Below are 8,787 nucleotides of genomic sequence, written 5' to 3'. Positions count from 1 at the left end.
TTATAAATCCCCAAAGTTTAGGGTATGGACTCCAGAGTTAGCCAAGCTTTGTTTGAGGCTAGCATCCTGGGATCTGGCTCTTCTTAGGTTTTATCAAGTGTCCAGGGCCTAGGACAAAGTTTAGAGAATGACTAATGTTCTTTTTTTTTGACTAATGTTTTTTTTTTGTTTTTTTTGTTGTTGTTGTTTGTTTGTTTTTTGGGATGGGCAGAGCCAGCTGAGACTTTATTTGGGACAAGACACTCAAATTGGCTTTTAGTTGGAGGCATGGACAAGAAGGGGTACCCACGGCAGCAGAACCGCCCCCAGGGGCAGGCTGAGGACTGGGGCTGAGTGAGTCTTAGGTGAGTCTCCTGTTCCCAATGCTTCCCTGCACAGCTCCTTCCCCCAAAGGCTCTATGGCAGCCATGAGAGCAGGGAGGCTGGGTGGTCCCACCCAGTGGTTATTCACTTGGACAGGACATCAGACGACTCGGACACCAGCTTCCCGTCACGGGTCTCAATCTTCTTCACCACCACAGCCTTGGAGGAGCTACCACGGCTGAAGGACCCGGAGGGGCCAAAGCTGGACTGAAAGGAGCTCAGGCCATAGTTGAGGCTAGGGCTTGGGAGGGCCCCATAGGTCGAGCTCAGGCCACCTGAAAAGCCGCTGGTGGTCTTAGTATGGATACTCATGTTCTGCATCCCAGACTCCAGCCGGCTCTCCTCGCCCTCCAGCAGCTTGCGGTAGGTGGCAATCTCAATGTCCAGGGCCAACTTGACGTTCATGAGCTCCTGGTACTCGCGCAGCTGCCGGGCCATGTCCTGCTTGGCTCGCTGCAGGGCGGCCTCCAGCTTGGCCACCTTGCCATTGGCATCCTTAATGGCCAGCTCCCCGCGCTGCTCAGCATCGGCAATGGCAGCCTCCAGGGCAGCCCTCTGGTTTTTGAGGGCCTCGATCTCAGCCTGGAGTCAGCTGATGCTCCGATTCATCTCAGAAATTTCCATCTTCGTGCGACGGAGGTCATCCCCGTGCTTCCCAGCCAATGTCTGCAGCTCCTCGTACTTGATCTGGTACATGGTCTCAGCCTCAGCCCGGCTACGGTTGGCGATGTCCTCATACTGGGCCTTGACCTCGGAGATGATGCCGTCCAGGTCCAGGGAGCGGCTGTTGTCCATGGATAGGAAGTTGAAGTGGGAATATAGCTTCTTTGGCTTATTCAGAGGCAACATATGGAACACAGGTAAATGGGGCCTCACAGAAAAACAGCGGAGAGGAACCCTTTCCGAAGAGGCCTGCAGCTTTGCCTCTTCAACAATGTTTCCATAGATTGCTTGATAGACATTTGTGAAGGATTTGAATTTTTTTAAACCATCTCCACCCAGTTAACCAAAAAGATGCCCCATGTTTATCAAATGTTTTATGAGCTTCCAAGAGGAAAGAAGTATTCTTTTCTAAATGCTACAAAAATGTGCCCAGAATGAGGACATAGAGTAGGCTGTGTGCTCCTGGAGTTGATAAAAGGTGGCGGGAAGGGCCACGCCCTGCCCCCTGCAACGAACCTGTTTCTGTGTGTGTCATGTGTGCATACGGGGGTGGGGGGGAGGTAGGCGGACAGGGGTTTGATTCATTCCTCTTACCCAAGCATTGTCTTCTTTTTGGTCCTTTTTAACAATCACAATAATCTCAGTATCATACTTCCTGTTACTCCTTGTCAGATCAATGTCTTTGTCAGATTCCTTTCTGTAACATTGAGTGCCAAGATGGTGCAAAAAAGCAAAAGACATTCAGTAGATAAAGAAATTCAAGGCAGAAAGGGTTTACCCCGTTGGCCAGGGCTTTACTTAAAAGAAAACCTCTGGGGCGCCTGGGTGGCTCAGTGGGTTAAAGCCTCTGCTTTAGGCCCAGGTCATGATCCCAGGGTCCTGGGATCGAGCCCTGCATTGGGCTCTCTGCTCAGCAGGGAGCCTGCTTCCTCCTCTCTCTCTGCCTGCCTCTCTGCCTACTTGTGATCTCTGTCTGTCAAATTAAAAAAAAAAAAAAGCAAACCTCTCAGGACTCTACACGCTCTTAAATCTTAGCATATGGGAAACACCACACACATTTTACTTTAGAGATCGCGTTTTGTTGTGGAATTGGTTTATAGCATCGTAATTTCTGGTTTTATTTGAGTAACGTGTAAGACATTAATTGAAAAAGGTAAAATAATTAATCTGCCTTTGAAAATGTGTGATTTTAAAATAGAGTTACCAAATTTTAATCACATCTACGTTATTTCTTTACGATTAGAGCACAGACTATTTCCTAGAAGAACTGACATCCAATATTCGAAGGGTGGAGAAATGGGAAAATAGAGTTCAAAACCCACATCACACTATAAAGCAAACCTTTCAAGGGCGTATCTGAATTGCATGTTGCTGAATAAGATAAAATAAAAGAAGGAAAACTCACAAAGATAAAACAAGGAAGAGGTGATACATTTCGTTTTTAATGAAGGCAGAGGTCCGTAGGCAAGTTAAGCTTCCACGGACCAGCAAAGGCTTGTGTGCTTTTGTAACATGTTGCGAAAGAAGAAGGTTAAAATGCATCTATTGTTTCCACGCCGGACCAAATGTTCATCTCTGCAATCCCACTGACACAGATGTCAGCGGGCCTCTTGTGCCACCAAAAGAATAGTTCTCTGCTGCCATTAGCACCTAATTGGCCCAGCAGCTAACCCAGAAGAGACCTTTCCTTCCTGGTCACCGCACCACCCCCGTCCTGATTTGCACCCACGGACACCAGAGCAGCTAATTCACCTTCACGACCTGTCAGCTTCCACTCAGGTCACTTTAACTCTGTCTCCTTCATGACATGGATCTGCTTTTAAACCGGTGATAATCTAGGAAGCATTCCTCCCGGGATTCGGCTGTGATTATATAATCTGTCATCGACCCGAAGGAGTTCTAAATACAGGAGGACAAGGAGATCTCACCAAGGATAAGGAGCTGGGAACTCTGTGGCAAATAACTTACTTGCTTCGCCTTGGAAGAGACTGTATTTTTATTCCCGGACAAAAGCATTACATGAGGGCGGCGTTGTTATCAGGAAGAGGCGTAGGGGAGAGCCCTTTAGCCATTAGCCAAACATCCTTTTCCAAGTTACCCTCTGATCTAGGCGCTCAGATCAAAAGCGCCCACTTTGGAGTGAATGGTAATTGGAACGCTAAGTGATTTGACCAGTGATAATTGGTGTGTCATCGCCCCATCTAAGCAAAAGGGAATACAAAAATAAGACTGATTGTGCTCTAACCTATGCCAATCTCCCATACTTGAAGCCGTGAAGCTGCAGTTCCCCGTGGTGCTGGAAGCCCTGGCTCTCCCATTACACATGTTCCCTTCAACCCAGCTCCAGTCTCTACTCTAAGCGCACAGTTAACTTTCTTGCAATTTTTTACATGTGCGTTCTTTATGCCGGCCTATCTGTAGATGTAATTTGGTAAGGAAATAGTCATCTTGGCCGAATGCCAGCCACCATCTTCTGCTGGCCTGAAACCAGTCATGCTGAAAACTGATTCTCACCTTGTCTTACACAGGAACTACCGACATAAAGTATATTCGTCGACACCCACCGACATCCCCGCCCTGTGGGGTGGCAGACACATCCCTCATGCAGGCATCAATCCACCCATACAGAGCGGGTGCCGAGAGAACAGTGCCTCCCACGGCCAGGCGTTTATTGCCAATACATATATGCGTGCATGGACACACACAGTCCCATTCTGATACATGCAGCCGTTGTCCCCGGTATGCAACTGTTTTCTCTCCATAGAACAAGCACAGCGTTTCCCCAAATCTCTACCCTGGGCCTCTGTTCTCATGAAATATTCAAATCCAGAGACATAGCCCACGGACAAGATTCCTATGGGCAAATATACGAGGGAAGCCTGCTTAGGGTCTCTTAGCGTTTCTCAATGTGCATTAACCTGTCTTTCATTAAAAGAACACGTATAGGGGCACCTGGGTGGCTCAGTGGGTTAAAGCCTCTGCCTTCAGTTCAGGTCATGGTCCCAGGGTCCGGGATCGAGCCCCACGTCAGGCTTTCTGCTCAGCAGGGAGCCTGCTTCCCCCACCCCCAACCTGCCTTTCTGCCTACTTGTGATCTCTGTCAAATAAATAAATAAAATCTTTTTTAAAAATGAACACATGTAACTAAGTATCGTTCAATAGATCCCACATTTAACTGTTCTTTTCCTGAAGATTCTTCTATTCCTGAAACACTTTGCCTATGAGGATAATGCTAAGTCAGGGGCTTTACAACTGTTACATATTGTAGAGAATGAATAAGCAGGGCCACAGCCAAAGAAAATAAAGGAATATGTTCCTGGCTATTGGTAGGGTATGAAGTGTACACACAAGAAAACAATGTATTCATCATAAAACTGCATTAAATCTGTTCAAAATTCATATTTAAATCAAACCATTTTAAAAGCTATTTTAAAAATCTAGTCCTATAACCAGAAGCTCTGTAGTTTATTTCTGAAAAGTCTGTGACTAAGATTTATTGCTAGAACCTAAATTTTAGTGTACATGAATTCCAGTGACAGACAGTAACACACACACACACACACACACACACACACACACGAGGGTCTAGAGATATTTCTTTCTTCAAAAAAATTTTTTTTAAAAGGAGGGGGGAGTAAAACTTGCCTGACATCCTGAGACACAGAGTTCCACTGAAATGAAGTGTCCTTTTTGTTTCTAGTTTCAGAGGGAAACAAAGAAACACATAAAGTGGGTCTTAGACCATCAGAGGAGCCACATCCTTTCTCACCTACTTGTCTGCCTCGTGCAGCAGGAGTAGCTGAGGGACAAGCGTAGCCACAGGGAGAAGCGGAACAAAGGACACTCACACACCAGAGCTACGCGTACTCCAACAGATGAGCAGCCAAGAAAGAAAAAAGCCCAAAATGTCTCTGTTGAACATAAGTGGAGGAGGAAATGACCAGAAATATCCACAGTAAAGAGTCAGAAAGAAAGGCACCAAACCAGACAAAGGCTACTGTTCTCATTAACCTATTTCAATGCCTGCCTTATTTTTAAAGTGTTTGGCAATCCTTACTTTTTGATGCATTTCAATAGAGGATTCTACTTTTTATTTACAAAAGCTACACATAGGGAAAAAATGGAAAACCAGATTAAAACGTGCTCCTTATCAGTTACAGGGCCCAGAGCACCAGGGGTACCCCCTCATAACCCCACATCCTTGTCAGGGACTCAGTTCATGTGGGCTGATTCAGCAAACTTTCACACATGTGGTAATGAAATACATCACATGAAAAAAGGCTAACCACAGTTTCCATCGAGGCATTTCTCCATTTGCTGTTGATAAGATCTTTATCATAACCCTGTTGTACAGACCACTGAGCCAAGGGCTGTCCACCAAAACCCACTGAATGATGAGGTCAGGTTATTCTGTATGGTCATGCTCCGTGGCTCCAATATAATGCTGAATCTTAAGGCAACACCATCAATGGCATTTCCCTTAGGCTAAGATTCTGGGCCTCTACAAAAAAGAGTGTAATGCCGTCTCCATAGTTCACTTTTGGTTTTAACCAGTGCCTGATTCTAAAGGCATAAGTAGATGCCTCTGAGAGTGCAAAAAGAAACACCAAGATTGCAGGGCAGTTGGTATAAACTGGAATTTTCTGGGGCGAATGGAGACATACGGTCACCCAGTAGAGAAGGGACTGGATCCCAGATCCTAACTCAGATCATACCCCCAAACAATGCATATAACACTTCAGATCAAAGGCACCAGGTGAAACTTCCACTCTGGGCAGTTTGGGAATTCTCCTCACTGTTTCTAGGCTTTTTACAGATTCCTGTCCCCTCTGGCTGTGATCTTACATTGAGACTCTGTATTTCATCCAAGGGACGCTTACAATATTTTACTAAGTTTCAGCTGAACTATCCAGATAGTCAATTCAAAGTTCAAAAGGAACATCATAAAAAACTCTGGTAACAAACATGTTTTCAAAAGATGTCAGAAGGTCACAGAACAGCTCCTTTTTTTCTACTCAGGCTTTTTAAAAAGGGGAAGCCACGATGTTCCACTTTTAGATCTATTCTGATTTCTATTCTAAAAATAAAAAATAAAAGGCATCACATTGAGAACGTGTAAAGAATGAAAGAAAGAGTCAGGAGACTTACACCAAAAAAATGAAACCCAAGGTTATGATCATGTCGGCAGCAGACCCAGGGGACGCCGAAGAAGCATGAATAAAACCAGGACTGTGACTCAATGATTTTATTTATTGGCTCTTGTTCAGGGGTCAGGTACTTGAGTTCAAGGTCATGGACTTCAGATAATTTATTTTCAAAGTTCACCCTAAGTATAGGACAATTGCCTTCATTGTGTGATTTGACATCTTCCAAAAATTTTCCCTGCTGAAAGATACATCCCTGTAGTTTTGCTGGAACCCGGTGACCCCTGGTACTATGATGCTTGCCATCTTCTGTAACAGCAGTTATTACTTGTCTGGGCCACAAATCTCTTTTGAGAATTTGACAAAAGCAATGCATCCTCCCTCCTTACCCTTACCATTAAAAAAAAAAAAAAAAAGTACACTGGATATGGTGAATAATTTCAGACGTTTTCGGGGACTTTGCCCCACCCCTCAGGCACACCCATAGGCAGGTTAAAACTTCTGTTCCTTTAGGACTTCAGAAGAAATATGTTTTTAAAAATGAACTACGGCTTTGCCAACTTGAGGGTTGAGGTTGATTGGGGTTAATTTTTTTACAGTTTAGATAATATATTTTAAACTACTATGATATATTTTTCACCTGTAATTAGTAGCATCTTCAAGAATTTAAGACACTGAAATGTGAAAGGTAGTAAAACTAAGAAAGTCTATGTTTATAGATAATGGAGATTAAACTTTTCATCATTAAGCCAATAACTACTAATCCATCAACTATGTTTCAGACAGTGTGCTATGCCTTGGGAATAAAACAGAGAGTAAGATAAAGACTCTATCACCTAATGCTTACAGTAAAATGTTGAGGACTTTGGAAGTAGAGCTTATTTTAAAAATCTTTATTAAAAACTTGCTATATGCCAGACTATGTGAGCCAACTATCTTTACAGCTGAATGTAGTATTTTTATTTAAAAAATTGTTTTCCAATGTTTTATTCTAACCCAGAGAGCCAAGGTCATGTTTGCATTATCTAGCTTTACTTTTTTTAACGCTAACTCTAGAAGGCATGTGGACGGTGGACAGAAAAGTAAGACTTGGTTAGGGGCATACTGGCTACAGGCAGTTGTCTGAGTTACTGAAAGTTTGAACTAACACAATCGTTTTTTTTAAAAGATTTTATTTATTTATTTGACAAGGAGAGAGAGATCACAAGTATACAGAGAGTCAGGCAGACAGAGGCAGGGAGGCAGGCTCCCTGCAGAGCAGAGAGCCCGATGTGGGGCTCGATCCCAGGACCCTGAGATCATGATCTGAGCCAAAGGCAGAGGCTTAACCCACTGAGCCACCCAGGCACCCCAGAACTAACACAATCTTGATATGGTTAGATGGGAAGTATATTTGAGAAACTGGACGTGGTGACTAATTAGCACAAAAAGGTTAAAGAGAAATAAAAATCAAGGATGTTTGTTTCAGTAATCATTATACCCAATGTGGGGTTCAAACTCATTACCCTGAGATCAAGAGTCAGATGTTCTTCTGACTGAGCCAGTCTGTCCAATAAGAAATTCTCAGTTTGGAAAGGGAGAGGATGGAGAAAGACCCTCGTACAAAAAGCATAATCTTCCATTCCTACTACAAAGAGAATCCTATGTGGATATTGGTATATGTTGCAAATTATCAAACTTCAGAATAAACTCAAGATCTATGCCCCCCCAAAACACAAAAACAAAAACAAAAACAAAACAAAGCAAAAAGATGGTTCCTAGGTCTCTGATCAAGTGACTTAGAGAATGAAAGAGAAGCAGTTTGGCAGAAGGGAAGAAAAGGCAGCCACTATCCAGTTAGGATTCTTGAGTTCATAGTGCCTAGAGGATATCTAGTAGAACGCTGCACATATGGGTCTAGGTCTCAAGAAAGGTCAGTGGTCCACTGACCCCACGTGTTCTCTGACACTGGCAGGAAACTCACAAGGTCTATTTAAATAATATCATGAAGACATGAACCTATTTGCCTTTTTCACTCTATCAGTATTTACACTGGTGATGCAAACACTGTGGTGAGGAAAAATGACACCTTCGTTAAGAACAGCAGCTGACTTCCTTTTATTTGAAAATCTAATGAAAGGAAGCAGGCTAGCACATACACATCCACATTGACGCTGAATCATTAGAACATCCAACAGCCCTCAAAGATCAAGAGAAAATAACAAACTGGCATCTTGAATGCGAAACTTTAAAGAGCCTGTGATAATGTTTGTACAGCATCTTGGTGCCCCATGAGCGTTGGTCTGATCTGACACTGCTGTTCATCTAGACCGGAATTTCTACACTCAAAACCAGTGATGTAGAGTGACTAAGTAACACACGGTAAAGCTCAGGGAAATATTTGATTCCATGAATCTTCGTGCATTGGTCTGTGTGACTGAAACAAAACTTCAGGTCTTAAGTTCATTGAGTTTCAGAGAAAGCTTTATCTCTACTAAAGCCAAGTACCTTTAGGTTTCTGTGAAGTTTTGTTTTAGAGTGGGTGTCTGTGTATGTGTGTCTGTGTCTGTGTGTATATTGGGGGGGCTTGTTTGTGAAAAATGATTTATCTTCAGAGTTTGTTCATCAAATTTAAAGA

The 8,787-nt window shown here is 43.5% G+C and overlaps 1 pseudogene; it reads right to left on the bottom strand.

Annotated features, from left to right (window-relative positions):
• Nucleotides 1–201: 201 nt before the first annotated feature.
• Nucleotides 202–1,212, bottom strand: LOC116589294 (annotated as a pseudogene).
• Between the last annotated feature and the right edge of the window lie 7,575 nt (nt 1,213–8,787).

The sequence above is a fragment of the Mustela erminea genome, chromosome 4 (genome assembly GCF_009829155.1).
Source record: "Mustela erminea isolate mMusErm1 chromosome 4, mMusErm1.Pri, whole genome shotgun sequence".
Lineage (NCBI taxonomy): Eukaryota > Metazoa > Chordata > Mammalia > Carnivora > Mustelidae > Mustela > Mustela erminea.
The sequence above is the reverse complement of the archived record's forward strand: the minus strand, read 5'-3'. Positions and strand labels throughout refer to the sequence as shown.